Raw genomic sequence first — 23510 nt, forward strand, 5'->3', positions numbered from 1 at the left:
GTAGCATCGCACAGCCTTCTGGCTGCACTCAGAAATTTCCACTGGAAATAATGGTTCATAAGCCATTCCCCTGGGTTCCCATAGAAAGACTGGGCTTGAGCCCCAGCTCTGTTACCTATCTAGCTGTGTGACCTCAGGCAAATCATTTTAATCTCTTTGGGCCTCATCTATAAAATGGGTATCCCATATCTTGCCACTGGACCCAGATGGCTCCCAAGGATAGAGTGAGGCTGGTGACTTTGCGCAGCCCTCCTCACTTGAATCCAATTCACTTGTAAGTTATGGCATCACCTCCCTGATGGTATGGTCCTCTTCAAGACCAAAGGACAAACAACAATAGCAACAACAATAATAATACTATACTACTTACCTCAAGGAATTATTAGGAGAGTCAGATGAGATAATATATGTGAAATATCTTTGTGATCCATAAATTCAGGGATGGCAGGGCCTTTCAAAGTCAAAGTCATCCAACCCAATCATTTCACATATAAGGTAACAAGGTCATGTGGGTAGTTAAAAGCTGAAAAATATGACATTCCATAAGATTTTGAATAGGAAGGAATCTTGAAGGCTGTGTAATCCTAGCCCCTTTATTTTAGGGGAGTGACTTTACCAAGGTTACCCAGGAAATAAGTAGGAGGACCAGAATTTGAAACTAGGTCTTCTGTCATCACATCCAATGTTCTTTCTACTAAGGCATTATCATCATCATTAGTATTACTTTGAGCTGGTGGGACTAGATTTTGCATCCCCTGGGACACCTGGGTGAATTATGAGGAAAGGAGGCGCGTAGACTGACAGTGCAGGAGAGCCAGAAGACCAGGTCTGAGATAGCAGAAACAAAAGAAATAGCAGAAAACAGACCCACAAACATGCCTAGTTATAAACTCTGGCACTTCTACCAACCACAGGACGTGGGAAACAGATTCTAAGTCAGGGTTTCCAGCAAAGATACCAAATATCTTTGACCACATTTAGACAGGTATTTTTGGAAATGAGAATTGACCACATCTTTCAGTCACAGAGGTAAGTAAATGTTTGCCATGAAGATACTGCTGTGCTTCAGAAGCCAAGTCCTAGTGTCAAGGCATTGATTCAAACCAACCAAAGTGGTCAAGGCATACACAAGACACCAAAACATCTGGATGAATGTAGATGATTTAGTTAACCATATAGATGTTTTCAATTACAGGTGTAACCCCTAATTTAAGAAAACCTAATGGACTTTAAAAATTTGAAGGTGGTGACTGGTACATTAGGATTCTTTGCTTTGCCAGAAGGTTTCCATAGCAGGAGTCTCTGAAATCACTTTCCTTATTAGCTTTGATGATTTCATTCAGTTTGCAAAAATTCTATTGATCCAGAATATTTCAGAGGTAGGTAGATCTGTCACATGAAGGAAGTCACACCTAAAGCCACATGCTAGACATCATACAGATTGAAGGTCCACAAAATTTGCTGGATTTTTCCATTTTCTTCTGGCTGTTTGTTGTTCACCCAGCAGGTAGAATCATGCAGATTAGGTATGTAAATACATGTATGTTCTATATAAGTATAATAGTACTTTAAGTTTTTTCAGGGGTCATGAAATAGAAAAATTAGTTATAAAGAAAAATTCACTCCGCCAATTTCTAATTTCATGTCTTTGGACAAGTAAGTCATTTCATCTCTCAGTGCCTCATTTTCCTCATCTGTAAAATGGAGATAAAGTAGTAGATTTGAACCCTGGATTGGGTTTGTAGTTTTTGCTACTTACTACCTGAGAGACATTGGTTTACTCATCTATAAAATGAAGGGATTAGGCCAGATGCTTTCCAAGGCCCCTTTCTGCTCCAAACCAATGTTCCTAGGTTTCTTCTTATACTACTGATCTCTGAGGTTGCTTTGAGAAAAGTACTTTATACATCTTTTAAGAGATAGAGAAATGTATGCAGTAATCAAAGTTAGTTTTGCCCCTAGCACAGCTAGGCAAACCACTTTGTCTGGGCCTCAGTTTCCTCATCTGTAAGATGAAGAGAGTCAACTAGATACTCCTAAGGTCACACCTAGACCTAATATGCTATGGATATTTTTTTAATTAATTTATTTTTAGTTTTCAACATTCACTTTCATTAGATTTTGAGTTCTAAATTTTCCCTCTCCCCAAGAAGGCATGTAATCTGATACAGGTTATACATGTACAGTCATATTAAACATATTTCCACTTGAGTCATGTTGTAAAAAAGAATCAGAACCAATGAGGAAAACCACGAGAAAAAAAAGAGAGAGAAAAAAAATAGTATGTTTTATCTGCATTCAAACTCCATAGTTCTTTGTCTGGTTGTAGATAGCATTTTCCATCTTTAGTCTTGGAATTGTCTTAGATCACTGCATTGTTGAGAAGAGCTAAGTCTATCAAAGTTGGTCGTCGCACAACGCTACTGTTACTGTGTACAATGTTCTCCTGGTTCTTCTCACTTCACTCTGCATCAGTTCATATAAGTCTTTCCAGGTATTTCTGAAATCCTCCTGCTCATGATTTCTTATGGAGCAATAGTATTCCATTACATTCATATACTAGGACTTGTTGAGCCATTCTCCAATTGATGGGTATCCCCTCAATTTCCAATTCTTTGCTGCTACAGAAAGAGCTGCTATAAATATTTTTGTACATGTGGGTCCCTTTCCCATTTTTATGATCTCTTAAGGATATAGACCTAGAAGTGGTATTGCTGGATCAAAGGGTATACACAGTTTTATAGCCCTTTGGGTATAGTATATGAATCTTTTTTGATAGAAGCAGATGATTTCCCATTTCTCCTTTTCACGCTGAAGCCATTGAGACAAGTTATTCATTTTCCCTACAAAGCAATGGCATATTGCAGTCTCCTTCTGAATGACGTATTTGTGCAGGAGAAGAATTACCTTGCATTTTTCTGTTCAAAGCAGAAATGTGATATAGTTCCTTTTTCAGGCTTCATCACTTCTCAGTGTCTAGCACAGAGGGTCTCAGTGCCCAGTCTGGCATCCTCCACATAGTAGGTTCTCAATACTTGTTTGTTGAATAGAATTGAAACAGACTTGAGGTGAGAAGCCTGCCATCATAAGTTGCTTGCCTCTGGTTCCTAGCCAACACCTGCAAGCATTGCTAACAGCTGCATGGCAAGTTACTTATCAAGAAGTTGACTTAATGGTTGGGATTTAAGGCTTTATCACCCACTAAGTAATTAGACATTATGACCAGGCAACAATTCAGAGGAAGCAGAATTAGCTGTGTTCAAACAGAGCGTGCAAGATCTGTGCCCAAACAAGGGCCATGTGGAAAGGTCCAAGGCTCTAGCAGCCAAAATTGTTATCTCTCTGTAATCACTGTAGCCTAGCCCTATGTGGCAGATTTTGAAGCTATATATCCATGCCCGGGAGCCTTAGACTCACAGTTTGCTTATTTTGTTGGTATTCTAGAATAAATTAGTACCTCTTTCCCAGGAAGCTCTGAATTGGGACAGATGTCTTCTATGCTGTCACAGTAGCAGTCCTCCAAGATTGGCAGCTGGTAAATGTCACTACTCCCATTTCACAGATGAGGAAATTGAGACCCTGGTATAACCAGTCCTAAGGCTAGAGTAAGCCATCCAAGAAGAGAACCAGAAAAAGTAACTATTTTGTCCTTATTGCTTGTACTGCCCACAGAGCACTGAAAAAAAAAATAGCCTCTTCCAAAAAGATGTTCTATGTTCTCAAGATGCTCCATACCCACACAATCTTGTGGGCAGATGATGTTTTTGCTTTCATTCCATTTGTCTTTACATGCAGAATATCAAGTTCTCCTTACTTTTCACCCCACTCCCACCCACCCAGAACAAATTTGCAAACATGATTTCCATCCACTCCTCTATTTCAGAAGTGACATCTTCTAAAGATGGCTTTCCACATCAGAAAGAAAGCATTACAAGGATGCTTAAACAATTGAAAAGTGACTTTTACTTTTCTCTGAAGTCTTCCAAACCCACTACCTTAGACTGTCCCCCCCTCTGCCCTAGGAAGTTCTAATGAAATAAAATTCTGTTCTTATGGTAATATGAAGTATTATCTGAGCATATACACATGATCTCCTACAATCCTCAGATAGGATTTGTCATCACTAACTGTGCTTTTAAAGACCTCATTTACCCTCTCTGAAATTGCCTGGATGGATCAGTGGTCAGTAATAATGGCACTACCACAAGCTGAAGCGAGCTCTAGAGACACAGGTAAAGGATTCAAGTGCCTCATCCCAATAGTTGCTTTTTTTGTCTGAAGCTGAATCTTCCCAGGAGAATGTAGCTTCTTCGGGAAAAGAAATGTTTCCGTTCCATATTTTTATCCTAGTATCTTTGTGTCAAGCACAGATCCTTGCATATTGTAGGTGCTTAATAAATCATTTCTGGATAAATGCCTGATTGAATGAAATTATCCCAGTGTGCATGGACTCCCCTGCCGGGTACAGAGTCAGTAGGGATATGTGTAGGTCCTGCCTATCTTTGATAAGCATGCTTCCCTTCCTTCTGGGCTAGTATACTTTCTGTCCAACTCAGGAGCAAAAGGAAAGGAAGTTGGCTGAATGGTTGAAATGATTTGCCGTTGGTCAATCTCTTAAGGGAGCAACAAAGAACCACTTCCTCTTTCTCAAAGACCAAGCTCTCCATAGCCACAGTATTTTTCACCTCGTATAAATATTGCATGCCCAAATGCCACAGAAACAGAGGAACAGACTTGTAATAAAGACAAAAGTCATTTTTGTGAATTTGAGTTTACTCCAAAAAGAATAAAAGTCTTAACATGTCAAGGCAAATCTCTTTGCATTCATGCCATCCTCTCTGGAGCCCAGCCTAGCTGTTGAGCAATTTCTGTCACAGATAGAATTGCAGCATTGACAGGTGCCCAGCTTCTTCTAAATTATCAACTCTCCAGATGGTTAATGCTAGAAGAGTTAAGAGGGAATGATAGTAACAACAACAATAATAACTAATGTTTATATAGGAATTGCAGAGTGATATATATATATATATAAAAACTTATTTGATTCTCACAACAATCCTGTGAGGTAATTACTATTATTTATCTTCATTTTACAGATTAGGAAACTGAGGCAAAAAGAAGTTAAGTGATTTACCTAGCATCACACAGCTAGTAAATAACCAAGACAAGACTTGAACACATCTTACTGACTCCTCAGCCTGGTGCTCTGTCCACTTCACCAAGTTGCTTCTCTAGCATAATGATGATGATGATGGCAATGATGGTGATGATGGCAACTACTTAAAAATTAGGCTCATGTAATCATTGACAGAGTTGGAAGACACCTCAGTGCTCATTTATCTCACTCCTTCATCTTACGGTTTAGGTAAGGTCCAGAAAGGTTAATTAACTTGCCCAAGGTCACATAGGTAGTAAGTAGCAGAATCAAATTTAGACCAAAGTCCCTTGACTCCAAATCCAAGACTCTTTCCACTGTACCACAAATTCATATATCCTGTCAATCTAAAAATAAGCCTTTGCTACTGAGGCACATCAACTGATTTTACTAAGTAGGAGTTTGGTGAAGGAGGCTTTGTGGTAACCACAGAAATGCTACAAAGGCAAAACTGGTGCCACAGGCCAACTAATTCTGGCCCCCGAAAGCTCCATGGATCCCACCAGTCAATCAACCAATTAAGTGTTTGTTGTTTGTTCTAGGAGCTTCTGAACTCACAAGCTCCTCAGACCCAGGAAACATAACCCCACTTTTTTGTAGACAGGGAAAAAGAGGCATAAACAATTAACATTGATATGGAGCCTACTATTTGCCAGTGGACAGCTAAGTGGTACAGTGGATACAGACCTGGGCTGTGGAATCAAGAAGACTCATCTTCATGAGTTCAAATCCAACCTCAGATATTTCCTAGCTGTGTGACCCCACTGGGCACATCACTTAACCCCGTTTTCCTTAGTTCTTTATCTGCAAAATGAGCTTGCAAAGAAAATGGCAACTCATGCCAGTATCATTGCCAAGAAAACTCCGAAAATGGGATCAGGAAGAGTCAGACATGACTGAAACGATTGAACAACAGACACTATACTAAGCACTTTAGAAGCATCATCTCATCTGATCCTCACGACAGCTCAGCAAGGGAGGTGCTATTATTATCACCACTTTTCAGATGAGGAAACAGAGGCAAACAAATGTTAAGTGCTTTACCCAAGTTCACACAGCTAGTAAGTATATGAGGCTGCATTGGACTCAGGTGTTCCTGACTCCAGGCCTGGTTGCACCACCTTGCTGGCATAGAAATAGAAGTGGTGTTGTTACTGTTGGGTTTTTTTCCGGAAGTCCCACTTCCAGTTGATGTCTTAACTCATAGCATCAGACACAAACTCCTTTTACTGACTCAGTTTTCTGGGCAACCTCCAGTCATCTTCTATTGGACATAAGATAGATTGATGTCTCTCTTGTTTTTAACATTTCCAAATCAGGCCAAGGACTTCCACTGCTACCTGAAAAAGCAGATGCAAGACACATGAACAATAGGGGGTAATTAATATATGTTGGATGCACCTTATACTCTCATCATTTGATGGATCCAGATTTTCTTTGGTAAGGCTGCGGACTGATACAGATCACAACCCTTCATGCCCTCTCATTCTGTGAAATTCCTATACAGGTATTTCCATAATTCTTAAACAGGGGATCAACCAAAGTCACTAAAGACATACCTGTCATTCTTTTAACATGGTATTGACCCTAGACACTTTGGCTGTTGGTTGATTGTTTCTCATTTTAAGTACATAACAACCACTTGTATGCTGGTAAATGTAATAATCAGCTCTCCAAACATGTACAAATGAAACACTTTAAAGTCCAATCTGCATTACTAACATTTTTCATCATTTTCTTAAGTCTAGAAATCAATAACAATAAATTAATGCCTGATTTGTATCACTTGCCAATTTCCAAGGTATAGATAGATGCTTACACTAAAAATTAACAATCAGCCCTCGTGAACCAGTATAAGCTGGCTCATTGACAAGCCACCCCTCCATTCCCCTTTTCAGTCATATATGTCTTCAAAAATATCTTATATACCACTTCTCATACACAAGTTTGTTATTGGTAATATGGTATAGCCTACTTAAACCAACCATACATCTTTCCATTGTCCTTCAAGATAGCTATAGTTTTGATTAGTCAGAGATCATAGCATTCTTTTATTCATACCCACAGAGCATCACTAGGAAAATATTCATGCAAAACAAGTAAGATTTGGTGTTAGCAAGCCATTTGGGATCATTGAAAGCCCTGAATGTGATCCTGCCCACTCTCCTACTGAATTCAAGACCTAGCTCTTTATCCAGCTGCAGTACCAGTCAAGGTGTGTGTCATAGTCTGGGCAAAATATGTCTTTCATCTATTTTGTTTTTTCTGCTATAAATCAGTCTTTTGCATTGCTGCTCTTATCATTGAGGAGGCTTTGGAGGATTCCAGGACTCAGTGCATTTTCTACAATGTCATCAGCTAAGAGAAGCATTTGTAGGACCTTGCCATGAGTTAAGATTCCTTCTTTTGTTTGGATTTTGTGCAGGACAGCCTCCATGTTGTTGGCAAATACAACAGGTGAACAAAAGTCTCCTTATTTAGTACCTCTCTAGTTGTCAATACTCAGCAGGCTGAGTTTTATAGTTTTTAAATAAAAACAGAAAAGCTCACAAGGGGAGGTACAGCCAAGATGATGGCAGGGACTCACCTTAGCTCTCTTTCAAATTCCTCCAAATACCTTTAAATAATGATTCTAAACAAATCCTAGAGTGGCATAACCCACAAAAATATGGAGTGAAACAATTTTCTAGACCAAGATAAGTTAGAGGATTGGCAGGAAAGGTCTGCTCTAGAGTGAGAGAGGAGCACAGTCTAGCACAGGCCATGCCAGCACAGACCAGGTCCCAGAAAACCAGAAACAAGACTTGGGGTGACTGAATCAGTGGTAGCAATGGCAGTTTCCAGAACTCTCAACTCACAGACAATAAGGGGGTCAGATGATGGGTCAGAAGGAGATTTATAGGGGTACCTTTGCTGGCACATGTGCAGGACTCTGTTGCTTTGCCTATACTTGGATCTGAGTCACAGTCCTGGGTCTTGGGTCCCAGTGTGAGGAGGAGCACTAGAATAGCAGAACTTGCAGCTGCAGGGGAGCAGGGACCCTCATCACAGTTCCAGGGTTGAAAAGAGTGTTTGTGTTCACTCACAAACCAGTGCACAGTACAGGAGAATAGTAAACTTACCTCTCCCTAGATCATAAAACCTTGGACGAGCCAATAACTTACAGGTCCCCAGAATTACCTCTGAAAATAGCTGCAGAAAAACCTGAAGCTTGGGACAGTGCCCCCTCCACTTGGGGAGTACAGCCCCACTTTAGCAAAGAGTTAAAAGTCAAGAAAAAGGCTAGAAAATGAGCAAACAACAGGAAAAATTCTGACCATAGAAAGTTACTATGGCAACAAGGAAGATCAAAACACATTCTCAGAAGAAGACAACAGATTCAAAATTCCTGCATCCAAAGCCTCAAAGAAAAATATGATGTCAGGCCATGGAAGAGCTCAAAAATGATTTTTAAAATCAACTAAGGGAGATCAAAGAAAAATTGGGAAGAGAAATGAGAGTGATGCAAGAAAATCATGAAAACAGATTCAACAGCTTGGTAAAGGAGGCACAAAAAAAATACTGAAGAAAATAACACCTTAAAAAATAGAATATGGGGCAGCTAGGTGGCACAGTGGATAGAGCACTGGCCCTGAAGTCAGGAGGACCTGAGTTCAAATACTTGACACTTACTAGCTGTGTGACCCTAGGCAAGTCACTTAACCCCAACTGCCTAAAAAAAAATAGAATAGGTCAAATGGTAATAGATGCACAAAAATCCAATGAAGAGAAAAAAATCCTTAAAAAGTAGATTTGGCCAAATGGAAAAGGAGGTACAAAAGCTCACTGAAGAAAATAATTCCTTAAAAGTTGGAATTGGAGAAGTGGAAGCTAATGACTTCAGAAACAAACAAAATCAAAAGAATGAAAAAATTTTAAAAAATGTGAAATATCTCATTGGAAAAACTACTGACCTAGAAAATAGATCTGGGAGAGATAACTTAAGAATTATTAGACTACGTGAAAGTCATGATCAAAAAAGAGACTAGACATCATCTTTCAAGAAACTATCAGGAAAACTGCCCTGATATTCTAGAATCAAAGGGTAAAATAGAACCTGAAAGAATTCACCAATCGCCTCCTGAAAGCGATCACAAAATGAAAACTCCCAGGAATATTATAGCCAAATTCAGACCACCAAAATCAAGGAGAAAACACTGCCAGCAGCCAAAAAGAAACAATTCAAATCTTATGGAGCCGTAGTCAGGATAACACAAGATTTAGCAGCTTTTACACTAAAGGATCAAAGGGCTTGGAATATGATATTCTGGAGGGCAAAAGACCTAGAATTACAACCAAGAAACACCTACCCAGCAAAATTGAATATAAACTTTCAGGGGGAAAATGGATATTCAATGAAATAGAGGATTTTCAAGCATTCCTGATAAAAAGACCAGAGCTGAATAGAAAATTTGACTTTCAAATACAAGATGCAAAGGAAGCAATCACAAGGGATTTGGTAAGGTTAAACTGCTTATATTTCTACATAGGAAAATGAAATTTATAATTCCTAAAAACTCCTAATTTTTAGGGCAGTTAGAAGAGTATACATAGACAGAAAACAGAAGTGTGAGTTGAACGTGATAGTACGATTATCTAAAAAAATTAAATTAAATTAAGGGATGAGAAAGAGGAATTCCCTGGGAGAAGGGGAAAGGGAGAGGTAGAATGGGATAAATTATCTGAAATAAAAGAGGCCTGAAAGAGATTTTACAGTGGAAGCAGAAATGGGGAAAGCAGGGAGGGGAGCACATGAACCTTACTCTCATTGGAATTGGCTCAAAGAGGGAATAATATACACACTCAGTTGAGTGTGGAAATCTATCATACCATAAAGGAAAGTAGGAATGGAAGGGGAAAAGGGGGAGAGAGATGAAGCTGATAGAAGGGAGTGCCATTTTGGGAGGTAAAAGTCAGAACCAAAACACTTTTAAGAATGGACAGAGTGAAAGAAAGAGAGAGTAGGATAAATAAGCAGAAATAGGATAGAGAGAAATACATAGTAATCATCACTGTGAAAAAAAATTTTTACAGTGAGTTTCTCTAATAAAGACTTCATTTCTCAAACAGAAAACTGAGTCAAATTTCTTGAAATAAGAGGCACCTCTTAATTCATAAATGGTCAAGAGATATGAAAAGACAGTTTTCAGACAAAGTAATCAAAGCTATCTACAGTCACATGAAAAAATGCTCTAAATCATTATTGATGAGAAAAATGCAAATTAAAACAACTCTGAGCTACTACCTCACATTTGTCAGATTGGCTAATATGAGAGAAAAGGAAAATGACAATTGTTTGTGTGGGTGTGGGAAAATAAAACACCAATTAATTGGTGAAGTTGTATACTGATTCAACCATTCTGGAGAGCAATTTGTAACTATGCCCAAAGGGCTATAAAATCACACATAGAATAGAGATAAAAAAACAAATAGGAAAAGGACCTGTATGTACAAAAATACTTATAGCAACTCTTTTAGTGGTGGCAGAGAATTGGAAATGAGGGGGATGGCTATCAATTGGGGAATGGCTGAACAAGTTGTGGTATATGATTGTGATGGAATACTATTGTGCTTTAAGAAATGATGAGCAAGATGCTCTTAGAAAAACATGGAAAGACTTACATGAACTGATGCAAAGTGAAATGGGCAGAACCAGGAAAATATTGTACACAGTAACAGCAATATTGTATGATGATCTATTATGAATACTTTAGCAATTCCCTCAGCAATACAATGATCTAAGATAATTCTGTAAGACTTACAATGAAAGGTGATATCCATCTCCAGAGAAAAAACTGGTAGAGCCTGAATGCAGATCAAAAATGCTTTTTCTTTATTTTTCTTGGGATTTTTTCTTCTGTGTTCTCTCTCACAGAATGTTTACATGGAAATGTGTTCTGCATGACTACATACGTATAACCTATGTCAAATTGCTTGCCTTCTCAATGGCAGGGGAGAGGAAGGAAGAAGAGAATTTGGAACTCAGAATTTGAAAAAAAAATTAAAATTGTTTTTATATGTAATTGGGAAAAAGATAGAATATTAAATAAGATTTTAAAAAGCTCACAAGGGTTGCCTGAGACAATATCAAATAAAAGTCTCAATGAAAAGCAGGGTTTGTCCAAAGGTATGTGAAAATCTTGTCTTTCCATTCATTCCTCAGACTTTGCTTTCAGTCTAGGTCCTGCTGGCATGTGTGGGGTGTGTGTGTGTGTGTGTGTGTGTGTGTGTATACACACACACTGGACAAAGCTGGAAGAAACATTAGAGATCATCTGGTCCATCATTTTATAGATGAGGAAAATGAGGCTCAAAGAAACTAGCTAACGACAGACCCAGATGTCTAGGATCCCAGGCCAGAAGGGTTTTTTCCTACTACATGAAACTCTCCATATATGTGTACTACTTTCATGGAAGAATAAGGATTTCCTGTCTTCAGCTCCCTCCCTGCTGGTCTCTGCCTGAAAAGAGTAATATGGATACACAAAACTTCCTAGGAGAACATGTCTTGGGATGGATCTCAGCCTACTCCAGGGGTGAATTCTGTCCTAAAATCTGAGACACAGAAAAGTCTTTGATGCTCCAATCAATCTGCTATTGAAGTAGATTAGGCACCTATTTTTTGCCTAGCACTGTGCTAGGTACCATATTGCTTCCCTTTTGGAATTACTTTGTTCAACTTTGCACATAAATTGTATTTTCTTATCTGTATACATGTTTTATCCCCCAGAGAAATATAAACTCTTTGAGAACAGGCACTATTTTATTTTTGATTTTGTATGGCAAGAGCTTAATAAGTATTTGTGAATTGAATTCTTATAGAAAAAGAGGGAGGCAAACTGTTCCTTCCCCAAAGGAGTTTACAATCTAATTGGCAAAAAAGAAAAAAGACAAATACAGATATATGACTGTCAGTGAAGAAAGCCATATACAATGAAGTGCTGGACTGTACAACATAGGCAAATAGTGCATGATACATAAATAATTATTTGTTCAGTGAGAACAAGTTTAAAATAAGTTAGAAAGAGGAAGGTTAGCATTATCTATCTTCCAGAGCAATGTAGTCTATAGTACAAGCTATCCTCAAGCAGTTCAGGAGACCCACAGGTTCTCTGACTGGGTAACAGAGTCCTTGGAGACAAAGAAACAGACAAGCTGTTCAGTCTACAGGTGGACCTCACAAGCCATATGTGATTTGTCCTCATTATTGATAGATAGCCATATGTTCATAACTGTCAAGACTAGGATACCCATTTAAAATTAAAGGTCATCAGAAGAGTAAACGGCAGACATTCTGATATGTCTTTAGGTCCACATATATTAAAGACTATGGATTACATCATTATTGGTTTTGGAGTATAATTTCAAATCATACCAGGAAACAACCAGAGGTATATTAAAACACCAGTGTTATCAGTCTACAGGTTGCTACAGGTGTGAACCACATAAACTAAACACTCAGATAAGTTTAAACTTGAGGCCCTTCTAAAGGGTTCATTCTTTTATTTTGGAATATTTCTTCATTCATTCAACAAACATTTTAAAAATATCTGTTGTTTACAGAACACTGTGCTAGAAACTGGAAGAGGTACAAAGTTTAGATAACTACCATCATGGAACTTATAGCCAAGTAGGAGTATATGACTCAGAGATAGCTAGCATGCATATTACATGATAAATGTATTCTTAAAATTACAGACCAAGAAAAAAATAACAGGCCAAAATATTTAAGGGGGATCAAAATTTACAATGAGAATCCTGAAAGCTGTGTGAAAAAAGGTAGCATTTGAGTTGGGCTTTAAAAACTGGGTAGGAATCCAACAAGTGAAAAGGGAGAGAGAAGACTTTACAAGCATAGGGACCAGCACAGCCAAAGAAATGGAAACATGAAAGGGGAGGGCATGTTTAGGAGGCAAAGAGGTGGTGCAATGGATAGAGTACTGGGCTTGGAATCAGGAAGACTCATGTTCATGAGTTCAAATCCATACTCAGACACTCACTAGCTGTGTGACCTTGGGCAAATCACCTAACCCTGTTTTCCTCAGTTTCCTCATCTGTAAATGATCTGGAGAAAGAAATGATAAACCACTTCAGAATCTTGGCCAAGAAAATTTCAAATGGGATCAGACAAGATTGAAACATCTGAATAATACTAATAAGGAGTATTCTAGTAATAATTCAAATGCTTGAATGGATCTGTTAACTCTGGTTTGGAAGTTCCTTGCCAATGAGGTTGACCATAACCCATGTGTGCTTGCCTATTCTGTGTGATTCTTGTGCAGGTCCTCCCCAATTTGCCATTGTGTGTCCACCTAATGGGCTAAAGGGCTTCCTCACCATCTTCTGAGATTCTGAGCCCACCAATGAGGCACTCAAGCAATCTACCCACCATCCCTCACCTCTGCCACATACATATCCCTAATGTCCGTTTTTATCCCTGTTCTTGAAAGTTCCTTCCCTAATTATATGTCACCATTTACTTATACCTACCAAGTTCCTTTCTGTTATCTTTTGCACAACTGTCATTCTCAATTTTTCAAAGACTGTTTATGTAGGATTCCTAAGAGTATCTCCACATTTCCCACCCCATCTCACACCCACCTATCCACACCTCTTCTTCTGGTAAGGGATCCCAGGAATGGATTGTAGAGGAAGGTCAGTGAGGTGGGAAGCTTAGGGTTAGTCCAAATCCTTTGAGCCTTGCAACTGAGGGCCAGGTTGGAGCCATGCCACCAAAAGAAATAAAGTATAGGCTCTGCCTAGGACAAAAAGGAAGATTGGAGTTGGTCTAATAAAGGACAATTTCTCGTAGAGGATTGTCATTCTCTCCAATGCCCAAGAAAACTAGAGAAAGTCAGAGACCAAATGGGTGTGAACCTGGCTTGGGCCCCATACCAGGAATTCTCAGCAGATTCTACCATCAGTGAGTAGCTTCAAAGCTTCAGGCAATGCCCCTTCTGCAAGTGCCAGTGAGTCATGTGTACATTAGGGTCCATGGTGGCTTCCTGCCTGGACAAATATATTCCCCCATCCTCCTGGGGCAGCCAGCTCAACAGAGACTCCTCCAGGCAATATTCACACTAACCTATTGTTCTCCTTCCTTCTTGCTGAAGTTCTGGCTCCAGCTCCTTGATCTCAGCCAGTTTCAGGTTGGACAGATTCTCTCAGGGCTTTGCAAACAGCACCAAGTTCCCTGGACTTAAGGTCAGAGGCACACTGATAATGTTCACTCCGTTATCTAGAGCCTGGTACTGACTCATCCTTTTGTTAGACTACTGAGAGCCACTATAGATGAGGTTGGTGACAGTGGCAGATGCAAGCAGGGAAGCACGGGCTGTCCAAAAGGCATCTTCTACATGGGGGATTTAATTTTCAAAACTAGAGAAAGGTGAGTGAAGCTGTAAGCCAGAAAACGGCACTTTTGCAAAGCTATAGTGCCACATTCTCCATAAAATTTCCCCAAAGGAGATGTTCATTGAGGTTTCTTTTGGTTTTGTTTTGTTTTATCTCCACCTTTTTGGTAAAGATTGAGAATGACTATAGAGGGCTATTTGCTCCAGGTCCAGCTTCTCTCTGGGGCTAGGCCCACAATGAGAGAAGGCCAGAGGGAGGCCCAGGGCTCTTTTCTGAAGGTAGCAGTTTTTGGTGCCTGAATTCCTCATAATCACCAACTCTTCAACTTTTTTGCCTGCTCTAGTCCAGGGTGGTGGCAAGCTGCCATTAGTTGATGACCAGAGATTCCAGGATGGTTCATAGTTAACTCTCCCCACTTGAGGACAGGCACTGGGGAAGCTCTTTGAGAGTTGGAGTTTCTGAAGGTGGAGCTTCTCCTCCAGAAATTATAGCTTTCTCCATTTCTTGCAGAAGAGGAAGACTTATAGAAGTAGAACACTGCGCACACTCAGAGTCATTTAATGTGTTGGTTTTGCTGAACTTACCTATGTCTTTTATTTTCTGTTATAAGGCATGGTTTGTGGAATATATTTGGAAATGAATGTGATATAAAAACAAATCAGCAAAAATGTAAAGCAAATGACTTCTTTCATGATACTTCCTTCCTTATTCAGATGGACTAATCATCTCACCTATGTGGCTATTCCCCTCATGTATACATACCACGATACCTCCATGCTTTCCCATCCTGTGCAATTCTTGTTAATGCCCTTTCATTTTCCAGCATAGAGGAACTGTCCAACACATCAGAGCCCTTCCTATGACTTTTGTCATCTCTTGGGACTATTGATGCAGTCATAGGACTGTCCATCTGTCATCTTATCAAATGACTGCACCACCTCCTTTTCCAGTCATACTTGTCCTTGATGAGATCTTCTGCACCATAATACCATGACATGTTAAGCATCCATAAAGTTCTGTTCCAACATTTCACTAGAATGCAATGGTGGCCTTGGATTTTGCAAGTTTATGTCAGCAGAGAACATGTGTTACTAAATCGTACCAAGCTGGAATGTCTCTGGCTTTGAACTCTGTTAACAAATTGTGTCTGTGTGGTCCAAGGGCCAGTCTAGTTAAGTGCACAGGGGCTTATCACCATAGGGTGGGCTACCAGGAAACATTTTTTGGTCATGGCAACTTTCCCATGATCTCTCATTTAAAAATTGTCTTGGAGCAAGCTATTTCCCTGCAATCTAAAGTATCTCTGTTCCTGACAGAAAAGATCTAAGTTGAGGGGGTCTAACTGTACCAGCTGTACCGGCACCTCTTTCTAATCTCTCCTCCATGGTTTTGCTCTCCCCCTCCTACTTCCTCCCACATCCTCTCCAGAAATATCTACCTGCTCTCTCTTCTCCCTCTGGCTCATTCCCCTCACAGATATGACAGATAATTAAACAATGATTAAAATGGGAAACTGCTCTTCTGTTTTCAAACTTAACTTCCTCATCTCACTGCCAAAAGTGAATAGATTTCTCTGTTACTTGTGAAGCAAATGCTGCTGGCTTTTATTGAAAATCAAAGCAAAGTCCACAACTGTAGCATATGCACTCACCTTTGTCCTTCATATGAGCTAGGTCTAGGTCATCATTCCCCCTGCTCTAATCTAAGCCTGCCTTCAAATCCCACCTAATGTCCCACTTCCTCCAGGAAGCCTTCTAAATATTCTGGACAAAGGGGATTTCTCCCACCTCTTCATTCCAACAACACTTAGGGTCTGTCCTGTTCATTTTGGTTCTTAATCATACGCTGCCTTGAATTCTCATTAAGTTTTTGTGTATCTACACATTATCTCTCCAAACAGACCATAAATTCCTTGAGGACAGAGAATGGGCCTTATTCTTCTTTGTATTCCTCACACTGATGAGCAAAGAATGATTCATAAATAGGAGCTCAATAGATATTTGCTGATCATTGATTGAATCATTCATTCCCACCAATAATGTTAAGTACTGAGTTCATCTCACTTACATCCTGAAAGCACAACTCTTATGCTATAGTGGAAAATGGGCTGTATTTGAATTCAAAGGATCCAAATGAATCATAGAGATCTAGATGAATTAAACCACAGAGGACTGAAAGGCTTGGCAGATGAGACTGCTGAGCCACTGAGATAATTGAAAGACCAGGAGAGGAACCACCACAGTGATGGAGGTGTCCTAAAGGGAAGAAAATAGAGTTCGCAAACTATAGGCCAATAAGCTTGACTTTGGTTCCTGGGGAAATTCTAGGCTAGATCATCAAAGACATGGTTGGTGAACATCTAGAAAAAGAGGCTGTGATAATGAAGAACCAGATAATAAAGAACCAGGCTTCATCAAGAACAAGTCACATTAGATTACCCTTATTTCTTTTCATGACCAGGTTAGTAAACTGACAGATCTGTAGATGCTGCAGATATCGTTTATTTTGATTTTAAGTGAGCATTTGATACACTATTTCATACTATTCTAAGATGTGAATTAAATGACAATACAATTAAATAGATTTGAAGCTGTTTGTTTCAATAGCTAGACTCAGAGTGAACATTAATGGTTCAATGGGCAACTTAGTAAGAGACTCCCAGTACAATGCCCTAAAGATCTGGAGTTAGACCTATGCAGTTTAACATTTTTATCATTGATTTGAATAAAAGTATAGATGGAATGCTCATCGAATTTGCAGATATCATAAAGCATGAAGTAATAGCATACTAGATGGCAGTCAGGTGCCAAACAGATATCTATAGACTAGAGCACTGGGCCTAATCAAATAAGATGAAGTTCGATAGGGATAAAAGTCAAGTCTTATGCTCGGATTAAAAAAAATCAGCTCCATAAATATAAGATTAGGGAGGTATATTTGGACATCAGTTTGCACAAAATAGATCTTGGGGTTTTAGTGGATAGCAAGCTCAATATGAGTTAGCCGTGTGATATGATAGCAAAAACACACACACAAAAAATATCATTAATGAAAATCTGGCCTACATTAAGAGAAATATAGGAAGTAAGTGGCTCAGTGGATAGAGTGCTGGGCCTGGAGTCAAGAAAACCTGACTAGAATTGGGCCTCAGACACTTACTAGCTGGGTGACCCTGGGCAAGTCACTTAACCTCTGTTCACCTTAATCCAATGGAGAAGGAAATGGCAAACCACTCCAGTGTCTTTGCCAAGTTTGCAGGGTCACAAAGAGTCGGACACAGCTGAATGACTGAGCAAGAAAAATATGTTTTCTGGCAATAAGCAGGTGATAGCTCTGTTCTACTCTTCTGTGATCAGACTATATTTAGAATACTGTGTTCAGTTCTTGGCACTGTATTTCAGAAAGCACATTAATAAGATGAAGAGTGTCCAAAGAAGGGTAACCAACATGGTAAAAGATTGTGAGTCCATACCATAAGAGAATCAGTCAAAGAAATGGAAGTTATTTAGCCTGGAGAAGAGAAGACTTGGGGGAGGACATGATAATTTTTTAAGTATTTGAAAGGCTATAATATAGAAGAGGAATTACATTCATTCTATTTTGTCCCGGAAGGCAGAACTGGGAGATGTAACTGATGAAAATTGCAAAGAGGCAAATTTAATCTTCTTAACAATGACAGCTTTCCAAAAACAGAATGGGCTATGCACAGTGCCTGGCACATAGTAAGCCCTTAATAAATGCTTGTTACTTGCTCTCTTGCTCGTTTGGGATGTTTTAGTGGATAATGGGTATCCCTTTATAATAGGTTTGGAAGCAGAGGCTGGTTAACCACTTGGCTAGTGTTATGGTAAGATTCCTTTTATGGTATAGGCTGAACTACCTAGTCATGGAGGTCTCTCCAACTTTAGAATTCTGTGATTCTTTGTTTACACCACTAAAATCTGAACTCTGAAGCTTCATATAGGCATAGAAGTAACTCCAAGTTCTCAAAATCTATGCAAAGTGGACACAAGTTCTGGCCAAGCCAAATAGTGTCTGAGAACCAATCTGTCTGAATTCAGAGGGGTTGTAAGGTGATGAAATTCTTGGCTACTGCAATCCTTGTGGATCGTTTATTAAGTAATAGAGGGGTTGCAAACTATTTAAATGGAGGGGGTATCTGTACCCACAAAAGTATAGATCTACGAAGTTTCAAAATATATCGTCTTAGTGTGTATATTGTTCTGTTTCTAATTTTTTCACTTGATATAATTTTTTTGTATCCTTTCCGTAGTATCCCAAATAATATTCAGGTCTCTAGAAAACATTTGGGTTCCTCATTTATTCCATGCCACTGCTTAAAAGTCCCTATTTTCCAATGGATTTCTTTAGCCTAGCCAGAACATCACATATTGTAGTGAATGAATGAATGACTAAAGCATTTATTAAGTGCCTATTATGTGCAAAACACTATGCTGAGCCTCACAGATACAATTAGAAAAGTAAAACAGCCCCTACTCTATAGGAGTTCACCAGTAGGGGAGACAACACATGAGGAGGATCTAGCTTCAGGACGGTTGGAAAAGTCCCATGGTCCTTAGGGTACAGCAGCAAAGCTGATGTTAACGTCTCTTCCCTGATGTCATTTCCACCAATAAAATCCTATCAGTTTCTGATGTTGAGCCATCTGACAGTGCTAAGGACTTTGGTGGAAAGAACTGTCTTTTCTGGTTCTTCAGTTTCTGCAATTGTAGCACCTACAGGAGCAGTTGTCAGGATGTTTCCACTGGAGTTGCTTCCCAGGCTAATAGTTGCTAACACTGGACTGGAAGCATCTCTGTTCCCAAGCGTCTTGTGTTCAGGGTCCTGGGCTATCTCCATTAGGATCTGAAGGGAGATGGTGGTCAGTATGGTGGAAGTGGCTTGATCTGCCAATCACATGATGCTGCCTACTCTCCCCTATAGGCTGTTTTGCCTGCCCCCATGAGTGGCAGTTGGTGGAGATGACTGTCCCCTTCACCATGGGGGTTGCCTCCCTGGATGATTTTCTATGAAGGCTAGGCTGGAAGCAAGACCAGTGTCCCGGTGCTTCTGCCATTCCCAGGGCTCCCGTGCCTCTTTACCTGTTGATGGCAGTTAGATAATTGTTGCTGGTAGTGATGAGGAAGATGGGCCCCTTCTCCAAAATAGTGAAGGTGAAGGACTTTATGACAACAGAATGCAAGGTTATTAACAAGGAATGCAGTAAACATCAGACACCCTCACCACAGATTTCTCCAAAATTACCTCTTCTTGTTCTCCAGTCCTAGAAAGGTACAAATCCATCTCTTCCAGCTCTTTATGTTCCCTTGTCATCACAGGCCTGCAAGCTATGTAATAGACAGGGTATAAGGTATAAGGTATAAGGACTTCCCCTTCAGATGAATGCTATAATCTCACTGCCTGGAAGTTATTGTCTCTTGGCACAGGGTCTCCATCACATTTTAGAGAGCAAGGGAATGCCTCTTGCCACTGCTTGGTCTACTGGGAGTATTGGCATCCTATGAGTCAGATGCTGCTGAGGGGAAATGCCTAGTTCTACCATGAGCCAGGTTCACCAGCCCATGTACTTCTCTCTCTCTCTCTCTCTCTCTCTCTCTCTCTCTCTCTCTCTCTCTCTCTCTCTCTCTCTCTCTCTCTCTCTCTCTCTCCCCCTCCCTCCCTCCCTCCCTGGTTCTAGCATTTTTTCCCCTCAAGCCCACTTCTCATTCATAATCTCATAGATTTAGAATTGGAAGGGACCTCAGAAATCATCTAGTTCAACTCCCTATCCTTTACAAATGAGGAAACTGAGGTCAGAAAAGTTAAGGGACTTTAAAGTTATGTTCTCCAATGTTATTAGTCTGCAACTCATCATGTGGTGGAACAATTTATATCAGCAACTCACTGATAAGCTTGAATTTGATGACCTTATGCCTAAGGTCATATGGGTAGTGAATAGCATCACTAAGATTTGAACCAAAGTCCTCTGGTGCCATGCCCACATATAACTTTTCCTCTGTGCCACACTGCTTTTTTTTTTTATTACAAGAGATCATTTCCAGCCCATCTAAACTTCCTGTACTATGAGTGCTCATCACCTGGCATCTGATGCCATCGAACTCTGCAGAGCTCAACACATAAACACTTTCCAATTTATACCGCTAATTGAAATTTTTATTGTGAAATAGTATTCTATTATGTTGATATTTTGTTGCATACAATCTGAAAACATTTGGTTTTGTTCCTAGAATTGTAGTGATATTAATTTCTGAATTAAATTATTGCTTTATTGTAGAGGTTTTGCAACATTAATCTAATGAGATTTAAAATAAACAATGCAACTATTTTTTTCACTCTGCTCTTGTCACTTTCATAGTATCCAATCCTTACACTTCTCTGACCTAACAAACACATAGCACATGTACAACCCGAGTAACTGAATTAGGTGAAGCAAAAACCATAATGAGCAGTTACTCATCTTTGCTAAACCCTCAAACCAAATATAATTTCTTTTATTGAACCACAAACTGTAGGTTTTAGAGGATAAGCAATTTAAAAAATCCTTAAATGCCTACATGATCCTCTTTCAATTATAACTAGATCTATACATTTTCTAAAACCACTGACCTTAACCAAGCTGGGAGTATGAGGATTTTATACTCCCTAAATATTTGGAATCCTAGAACCTCAAAGCTGGAAAAGACCTTGAAGATGTTATCTGACCTACTTTCAGATGCATGAATCTGCTCTATAACATTCCCCAAATGTTCAATAATAAGGGAACTCATCTTCCTCAAATAAGCCCAATATGTTTTTGGAAAGTTCTCATTATCACTCTTACTTATATTGAGCTAAAACCAGTTTCCCCATTACTTCTATACATTGGTTCTGGTTCTTCCCTGTGTAGTTTTAAATGACAACCTCTCAAATATTTAAAGATGATTATCCTGTCCAATTTCACCACCACCACCATTCCCAAAGGCTCTTCTTCTTCAAGTTAAACATCTTCCATTCTTTCACTTGCTCCTCATAAAATGATCCTACCTTCCCTCACCATCCTAGTCACTTTCTTCTTAAAATATTTCATGTTGTCCATGTTCCTCCTAAAATCATGTGATCTTATCAGAGTGCAATGGGAACTATCACCTCCCTTGTGTTTCATCCCCTCCATTAGCTTTGTCTAACCTCAACCTGCTCCAATCCCTATCTTTCTCCCACATCCAGCTGCGGCCACCATTTTAGCCCATCTCCACTTTCCTTCATCTACTGCACTAACTGGTGGTCTTTGACTAATGGGGTACCAGGACAAAAAAGGGTGCCAATTGACGATAGCCTTTGCTTAGTCTGCTGCTAAATATCTAGGCTCCTTGAGGGCAGGAAATTTATCTTTATCTCTCCCTGAGTACTTAGCAGAGAGCTAAACACATAATAAACACCAAATAAAGGTTTTTGAGTAAATAGTGAGTAGAGAGATGGATGAGTGAATATTAACTGACTTAGTAATTAAATATCATATTTTCCTTTTGTCCTTGTTACTAGAAGATAATGTGGTTGAAAGTGAGGGCTGTGTTTCTGTGGATCACTTAAAAGAACTAAGAGTGATAGCAGAGCATAATCAAAGTAGAGAGGGGAAGAATGAAATAGTGAATAGAGAGGCATCCTTATAATTGGAAAGACCTAGGTTCAAATTCTCCTTCTGACTCATACAAATTGTGTAACCAGGGAAAATTAATTTAAACACTCAGTGATCCCAGGTGACTCTTTAAGACTATAAGTTGTTTATCTACATTGATAGACAGATTTTCTATATTAGAAATAGAGGAATACTTAAAACATTAAGCCATTACTGAACTGGACGGGTCAAGAAAAATTACATATAGGTTCATTTTGAGATTAATGTGTAATGAGGTGGAACTCATGGATGCCAGATATGGGTATTTATTCTATGACCTTTAAGATTTCTCTGAAGAAGAACTTTCTTGATCTCCTAGTAATAAAACAGAAAGAGCAGATTTGGGTTCAGAAGATTTGGGTTCAGATCCTGGCTTTGCTTACCACCATGGTGAAATCACTTCCCTTCTCTCTTTCTCCAGTTTTCTCATCTGTAAAATGCTGCGTGTGATGGGCTTGAACAAAACTGGATGATGTCTCAAATCCTTTCCAGTTTACTAATGCATACTCAGACCATCTATAAGAAATCTTTCCTGATCCTGTCAGCTGCTCCCTCCCAAAGCTATCTTGTATTCATTTGGTATATGTCACACTTATTGATGGATATCATTGTGAAGGGTTGAGTTGACTAGCCCAAGCATACAAACCTTATTCTGTCTGCCCTCCTGAACAGGAATAGAGGTGAATCTTCTCAGGCCTTACTTATCTTTGGGTGAGGGGCAGGGAGGAGAGTGGTTGGGGTGTGACTTTCATTCACCACCCCTTCTCCCTACCCCCTCTCCTCTGACTTAATCATCTACAGCTTGTTACAACAATTAGCTCCCCTTATTGTGCACTTTGAGCCATATATATGAATATAATATAAGGTTCCTCAAGTCCACTTGGTTACTTTCTCTCCTAATTTATCAAATTTATATCAGATGAAAAGTTTTTGACACAATCTTAATAGCTCATAGCCCCCCAGTTGGGAAAATTCCTAGCATTTAAATAAAGATTTGTCTCTTTGCTCTATTTTAAATTTTCTGTATTTCCAAGTTTCCCATTCCCCTTTCCTCATCATGAACTAAGTATACAATACCAGTCTTCATAAAAGACCCTGTTTCTTTATATATGAAGCAAAATCAGGATACAGAAAATACTCAAATAAAAAAAGGAAGCATAAATAACATTGCCTGGTACTGGACAGGCAACGGAAGGGGAAGTTGTTGGAAAACTAGACCTTTTATAATTCCTATAAGTCATTAAAGAGGTTATTAAACTAGAAGATTCAGTCCAAATTTTGTTCCAAGAT

The sequence above is a fragment of the Phascolarctos cinereus genome, unplaced genomic scaffold (assembly GCF_003287225.1).
Source record: "Phascolarctos cinereus isolate Bilbo 61053 unplaced genomic scaffold, phaCin_HiC Scaffold_726;HRSCAF=1367, whole genome shotgun sequence".
Taxonomy (NCBI): Eukaryota; Metazoa; Chordata; class Mammalia; order Diprotodontia; family Phascolarctidae; genus Phascolarctos; species Phascolarctos cinereus.